Consider the following 6,598-nt stretch of genomic DNA (forward strand, 5'->3'; position numbering starts at 1 on the left):
CTCCTGCCATGCTGGCCTCCAGGAGGAAGGAAGCGGCGTGGAGGTTTTGCTCGAGGCTGTGGGGCAAGACTTGGCGCCGCACAGCTTGCACTCCCCGCCACAAGGAAGTGCCGGCAGCGGGCGGTCTGTGGCAGAGGTGGGCGTTCAGACCGAATCAGAGAATCAGGAGGACTGGCTGCTTGGGAGCAGTCACAGCAGGCTGCTGGAGCAGAACGCCCGCCTCCAGAGCGCCCTGAAAGACCTGGAGAGGCGGTGCCGTGCCCTTCAAGAGGAGAACTGTCTTCTGAGGAAGGGAAGCTCTCCTGAAGTGCGGGAGGAGGTGGAGAAGCTCAAGCAGAAGAGTGCTAAGCTGCGTCTCCTTAGCAAGCAGCTGCAGGAGCGAGCCAGGAAACTGCAGAGCATCCATCAGCTGATCAATGCTCGAGTGCCACTGCACATCTAAAGCTCCCCTGAGGAACTGTGTAGGACGTCGTTCCCTCAGCAGAGAGCTGGAGAAATGGGAGAGCCTGCTGGAGCTTTGCTGGCACGGGCCGAGCAGGATGACTTCTGACAGAAGGCTGCTGAGGAGCTTCAGGCTCAAGTGGCTGCAGATGAAGAGGGCTCCTGTTACGTGAGCACCCACTGCCCAACTTGGTCCCCTCACATCTTGCTGAAGAAGCTCGTGGAGGAGGCTGAGGCCACTAATTCAGGCCATACTGTAGTTGTTGCCAAGGAGGAGTAAAACCATTCCCGAGCCAGGGCAGCCGGGAGGCCGAGCTGCACCTCTCCGTCTCGCAGGTGACACAGGTCAGCGGGCTGCTGCGGAGCGTCTGGAAGGCCGAGCCCGACACGCTGCTGCCCTCCCTGCAGGAACTCTTTGCTGTCATCTCCACCGCTGGTGAGTACCGCCCGCCAGGAAACGCGGCCGAGGGGTGGTGGTGGTGGTGGTGGTGGTGGGAGGGGTGTAGAGTAATGTGGGGACTTGAGGAGTGCGGCAGGTTTGCCAACAGAAAGGAAAAGTTATACTGCTAGCATCGGTCGCTTTGCAGACATTGCCTTGGAACTGTTGCTTCCTGCCCAGATACTGAAAAGCAACTTTTTGGCCATGGAGAAAGCAAAGCCTTTTCTTCTCTTCTCCCCAACCCCCCCCCGAGAAGAGCTACAGGGGAAATAGTGATTTATTTACCTGCAGAGCAGCATGGTTTTTGGAAAAACTCCTGTTGCAACGCTTTAAATGATATACTTGAGCAGAGCTGGAGTGTCCTGTTAGGAAAAAGCACAATTCAATACCAAAAGCTGCTCTTCCTCTTGCTCCCTCCAGAGGGGTAGCTTAGGTCTTGGAACTGTTTAGCCTACGAAACTGGGATATATATGTAAAGAAGATACAAAACGTGGGTATCATAAGAAGGATTTGCTGTCTGAGTAATGTCGATGCGATTGTAAACAAGTCCTTTCTGACCTCAAAAAAATCTGTGAAGGACTGTATTAGCTCAGATTGGAAAGCGCCTTTGCTGTTGAGGCAGCTGGGCAACTTAACGTTATAACATTATATATTGCTATAACTGGCATGGTTAGCAGGCAGTTGTTGAGATAGGATGTGGGAATTATCAGCTGCGTTGGATCCTTAACATCAAGTATGATAAACAATTGTATGGTGGTGCTTTTTAGATAAAAAACCCCCACTTCTCAGTTCTGTTGATGATGGAGGAGGAAGTTGGCAGATTGTCACTTTCTTGCACGGATATTAGGTGAATGAAAGGAGTTTGTAATTCAGCGCCTTCATCCGTTGACGCTTTTCAATTTCGTTTTGCTTTGTAATGATAGAACGTTAGATGGAGGACAGACTTGTCTCAAAACTTTACAATTATAGTGAAGTCGTAGGAGAGAAGATAAAGCCTATTTTTTCTATGGGGTTTTCTTTTTAGTTTCTTACGCTTTGTCATGTTTAACCATTACAGATCCTTCATTCGAACCTTCTGTTGCACTGGCAAGTCTTGTGCAGCACAGACCATTACAGATGATTACAGTTCTCATCAGGAGCCTTACTACAGATCCAAATGTGAAAGATGCAAGTATGACTCAAGCTCTGTGCAGGTCTGTAAAGGCAGGAAAAGTCTCTTTTTCTTGCCTTTTTTTGAAGCTATTTGTCGCTTAGGTGCCATTAAAAAAAACCCCCCATACAAACAAAAGCCATAGGAGAAAAAAACCCTCTTCAAATGGTATTCTAAGTTGTGCTGTTTGGCATGTGAAGGTACTATGTATTTATGATGCTATGGCTGTTACTGGCATGGTTTCAGTTGAAGGTTGCTGCCTTGATCGCTGATGTGGCTTCTTCCTCATGCTTTGTTAGGGGTAGGGTGGGTGAAGAAGAGGGTGAAAGAGAAACTAAGAGGAAGCCAGCGGTGTTCCTTTTAGATGCTATGTTTAGATCTCCCACCTTATGGGAGGTGGTATAAACAGGAAACTTCATGGTGTTTACAATCAAGCTGAGAAACCAGGCCTTGTTTTCAGAAGATCCACCTTTCTGCTTTTCCAAGAGGCAGAGTGGTGCTCTCGCATGATTGTCTTACCCATCATCTGGTTAGAAATGAGTTTTACTGCTTAGTTTTGAGGGTTTTAATCTGCTTAGATATCCTTGTGGATTTTTAGTAGGATTCACAGGGAACAGCCTCTGTTTCCATCTTCTCTCAAGGCTCCGGAGGTTTGTTGGATGTTCTTTGAATAGTAGAAGAATAGCAATGATGTAAAAACAATTGCATATTATGCTTCTTGTCACTAATGTAAACGTGAGTCAACGTTGAGATAAGTTGCGCTGTTAACAGACTGTGATTCAGATTGCAATCTTGGTTAGTATCTTCAGCTATGTGAATAATAGCGGTGCAGCAAGTTGACAATGGGGGAAAGATGAAGACCTTGAAGCTCGTTGAATTATTGTTTTTAAAGCCTATGGAAGAAGCTGTTACTGAGCAGTGAAGGGTAGAAAAATGAGTAGAGCAGTTAAACAGGAGACTGTTAGAAATTTGTGTTGTTTAAAAAAAGTAACTTTAAAAAAGTCTTTCAACTAAAATAACGTCTGCTGTATTATTTTTTAATGCTTACACATTCATGTAGCGTAGCACTTGCGTATCTTGGTGAAATACTGAGGGGTTTTTTCACAGTGAAAACATTTCTGGTGTTTACATTAAATTGAGAAGCCATATTTCATTTGAAAACATAATGAGAAGCAGCAGCATTGATATTGTAATTTGGTGTAAGACATATCCTTCGGAGACTTTAAAATCTGTTCAGTCAAGCAGATTCTTTTAACTAAGCTGTGTGCCCAGTCTAAAAATCAAAGCTGGGAAATTCAGAAGGATTTGTGCATGCTAATAATTTGCCAGTAATGTGCTGGTGATTAATTTTCATGTTAGTGTAATTGTAACATTTACATTGCGGTACCCGCTTCAACCCAATGTGATTGTCTAATTGTAGCTTTAGAATGGCTTCTCTGTGCGCCTCTGCTTAGGGAAGTAATGCAGTGCTGAGCTTTGGGTGTAATAGGAGCTGTTATTAGCCCACAAGTGCTCTTTCTTCATACTAGCCGTCTGGTGGGGTTTTTTCCTCTTCTTTTTGAAAGAGCAGTGCAATCTTACTTGCCTCGTTCATTCTTTGAAGTAATACTTGATTTTAAGAGTCTCTAGTTCTGTTCCAAGGAGCTCACTTCTTAGGTACCCCTGGTTATTTCTGTTTGTAGATACTCTCATGTCAACACTGTATCCAGTTTCTTTTTCCATCTCTGGCAACCCCTTGCAGTGATTACTCTCTTCTGGCTTAGAGGAGTCATTGTAAAGAGAATAATGCAGCTGGAATGTCTGGAGCACCAAATGACAAGTTGTCATCAGGCTTGCATCATTCCCAGGTGATGCAGAGCTCCAGGCACAGCAAGGTCTCCTGATGGGAGGAAGCTGATCTTTGGTGACTGCAAATTAGAGACCTTGTTGCACACTTCCTGAGGACAACTTTCATGACCCTGCAGAGTCTGTCTAAAGTTGACCACAGATTAGTAAATAATCTGTAATTAGACTAATAAATGGAATCTTTTCGGTGAGGGGTTATATTAGGTACAGGTTCGTATAAGAAATGGCGCTTGCTTTTTGGAATCATTGAGCTGTTCTTAATTAGCTCACGTGTTTCATGAAACCTTCCCTGAAGCATCAGTGAGGAAAAGCAGAAAATTGTGGAATCTCTTCTAGGATATACGACTACGTTAAGGGTCTACTACAGAGGCCTCAGAGGAGGTTGACTGCCTGTACTCACTATCCTGACAAGTACACTGCTTACTTGCACTTTGCTAAGAAAAATTCCAGACGTGACCAGGCCCTTTGCCCTGTTGCTAAAAATGTAAAATATTGTAAAAGATGTTAAATTTTTGGATGGGGATGCTTTGTAGTCTGAGGATCTTCTGTTTTATTGTTGTTTTGGTTTTGTGGTTTGTTTGTTTCTCTAATCTGAGGGATTTGCATTTGAGGTGGCAGATTCTTTGTCTGATGTGGCTAAGCAGCTATTTTTGTGAAAGAAGTTACTGTCTGAGGTTGCACAGCTAATTTCTTTCTCTCCAGAGATATCAGAAATATTGTCCTTGTTAGGCACATTTATGGATAGCAGACTTGCTCGTTTTAGGGTGCTATGAGGCAGAAGGTCCTCTTGAGGTCTTGAAGGTTTTTTTAATCTGGTCAAACATGAAAAACATCCTCTATGTTTTCATTCATGCTCATCACGTCCCGTATTGTTATCTGCTTTTGTATTAAAAATGCAGTCATTGATTGCAACAGAGCAGGAGAGAAGTAAATGCAACACAGAGAGAGGATTTAGTAACCAAAAGGTCTAATCTTCAGCTACTGGATACCAGAGTAGATGTTTTTAGGCCACTCTCAAGCATGTCTGCAAGTTTACTTCTGTTTTCTCTTCTGGCTTTTGTTTCTGCTCTTCAGAGCATTGACTCTGCTTGTAAAGAGCAGAAACAGATTTGAAGGATGGGAATTCTCTCTTTGTCAAATATACAGAGAATGGGGCAGTTACTGGGCACCAAAGCCAGCTCACATCGGAACCAAGAGGTTCCCCTGGTTTCCAGGGTCCAAAGCGTTATTTGTAGCATGTAGCCCACCCTTCTCAGTGCCCAAAGCCTCCTTTCCAGGGCCAAAATGCTCATTTTTAGGGCCCAAACCTGTCTTTTATTACCCACAGCCTTTTGGGAGCGCCCACAGTTTCATTCTTAGGGCCTAAACCCTCAAGGCAGAGCGAGTCGCCTGGCAATGCCCACCCAAGTCCCTTGATTGATGAGCTGTCTGACCCATTGTTTGATGGGAGGAGCAAGGGGGAAGTGCCAGGCAACCAATCAGAGGAAAGATCACCAGAGGGAAGGGCGGGCACTGTGGGGGAGTGACCCCTCAGACAGCCAATCAGTGAGAGCAGCACCACAGGGAGGGGCAGGCCCTGAACCAGGGCAGAGTGACAGCCCAGGGGATCAATCCAGGGCAGCGTCACCTTAGCGGAGGAGACTGACAGCCCTCCCGACCTATGCCGGCCAAGCCCAGTGTGAGAGGAAGGCGGGCTCCCCTGGCAGCCAGGCCCAGCTTCACCATGGTGCCCGTGGGGCCTGTCCTGAGGCCGAGCAGCCCCTGGCCCAGGCCTGGGGCCCCTCTTCCCCCTTCCACCCCTCTGCCCCCGTCTCCGTCTCCCCCCCTGCCCACCCACATGTTCTGGAAGGACACAGTAGGAGGCAGTCCTATTACCTTTGACAGGAAACATTCAGCTCTTCCAAGGAAAAAGAGAAAGGTTGGATGCAGCTCATCCGAACAACCAAAATCCAATGTTTTCCTTCTCCTCAGTGGAAAATCAGTGGGTCAGTGCCCACTGACTCCTTCCATTGTCCTTCTCTTGTCAAGTCCTCACTTCAGCCAGTTCTTCTCCTATAAAAACACCTGAAGGACCCTGTAAAATGAAAGCTGTTTCAAATCCTCCGGTATAATAAGGGAGAATTTGAACGTTCTCAAATGAGAGGCAATGTTTTTCGCAAAGCTTTCCAAATTGTCCAAATTCTGCTGCCACTGAAATTAGTGGGGGTCTTTCTTCAGTGGGAGCAGAATTGAAGAAGCCGTAACGCTTCAGCAAATTCTACCCCAAGCATTTTGCATGGGGACTGTGCAAATGCAATCCTAATGTCACAAAATGGCTGAAAAATGCAGCTGTACTGCTGTATACTTTTGGAAGGGAGTCTACCTGTCTTACCTGGAGTGGTCAACATGGATTCACCAAGGGGAAATCCTGCCTGACCAATCTGACAGCCTTTTATGATGGCACGATTGGGTAGGTGGATGAAGGGAGAGCAATGGATGTTGTCTACCTTGACTTCAGCAAGGCTTCTGACACATCTCTCATAGCATCCTCATAAGCAAGGCGTCCACCACGCCTCACCCTTACAGCACTGTCCTGTTGCTGTTACCAGTGATAGTAACACTAATTCCAAAACATCCTTGAGAGCAGCTTTATTCTTCCTCGGCACCAAATCTCAGCCTGCTCAGCCCTTGAAAGGACTACCTCAAATCTCTGCCACCCAAATCTCTCCAACCTTCTGTCATCT

This window comes from Grus americana, unplaced genomic scaffold, assembly GCF_028858705.1.
Source record: "Grus americana isolate bGruAme1 unplaced genomic scaffold, bGruAme1.mat scaffold_91, whole genome shotgun sequence".
Taxonomy (NCBI): Eukaryota; Metazoa; Chordata; class Aves; order Gruiformes; family Gruidae; genus Grus; species Grus americana.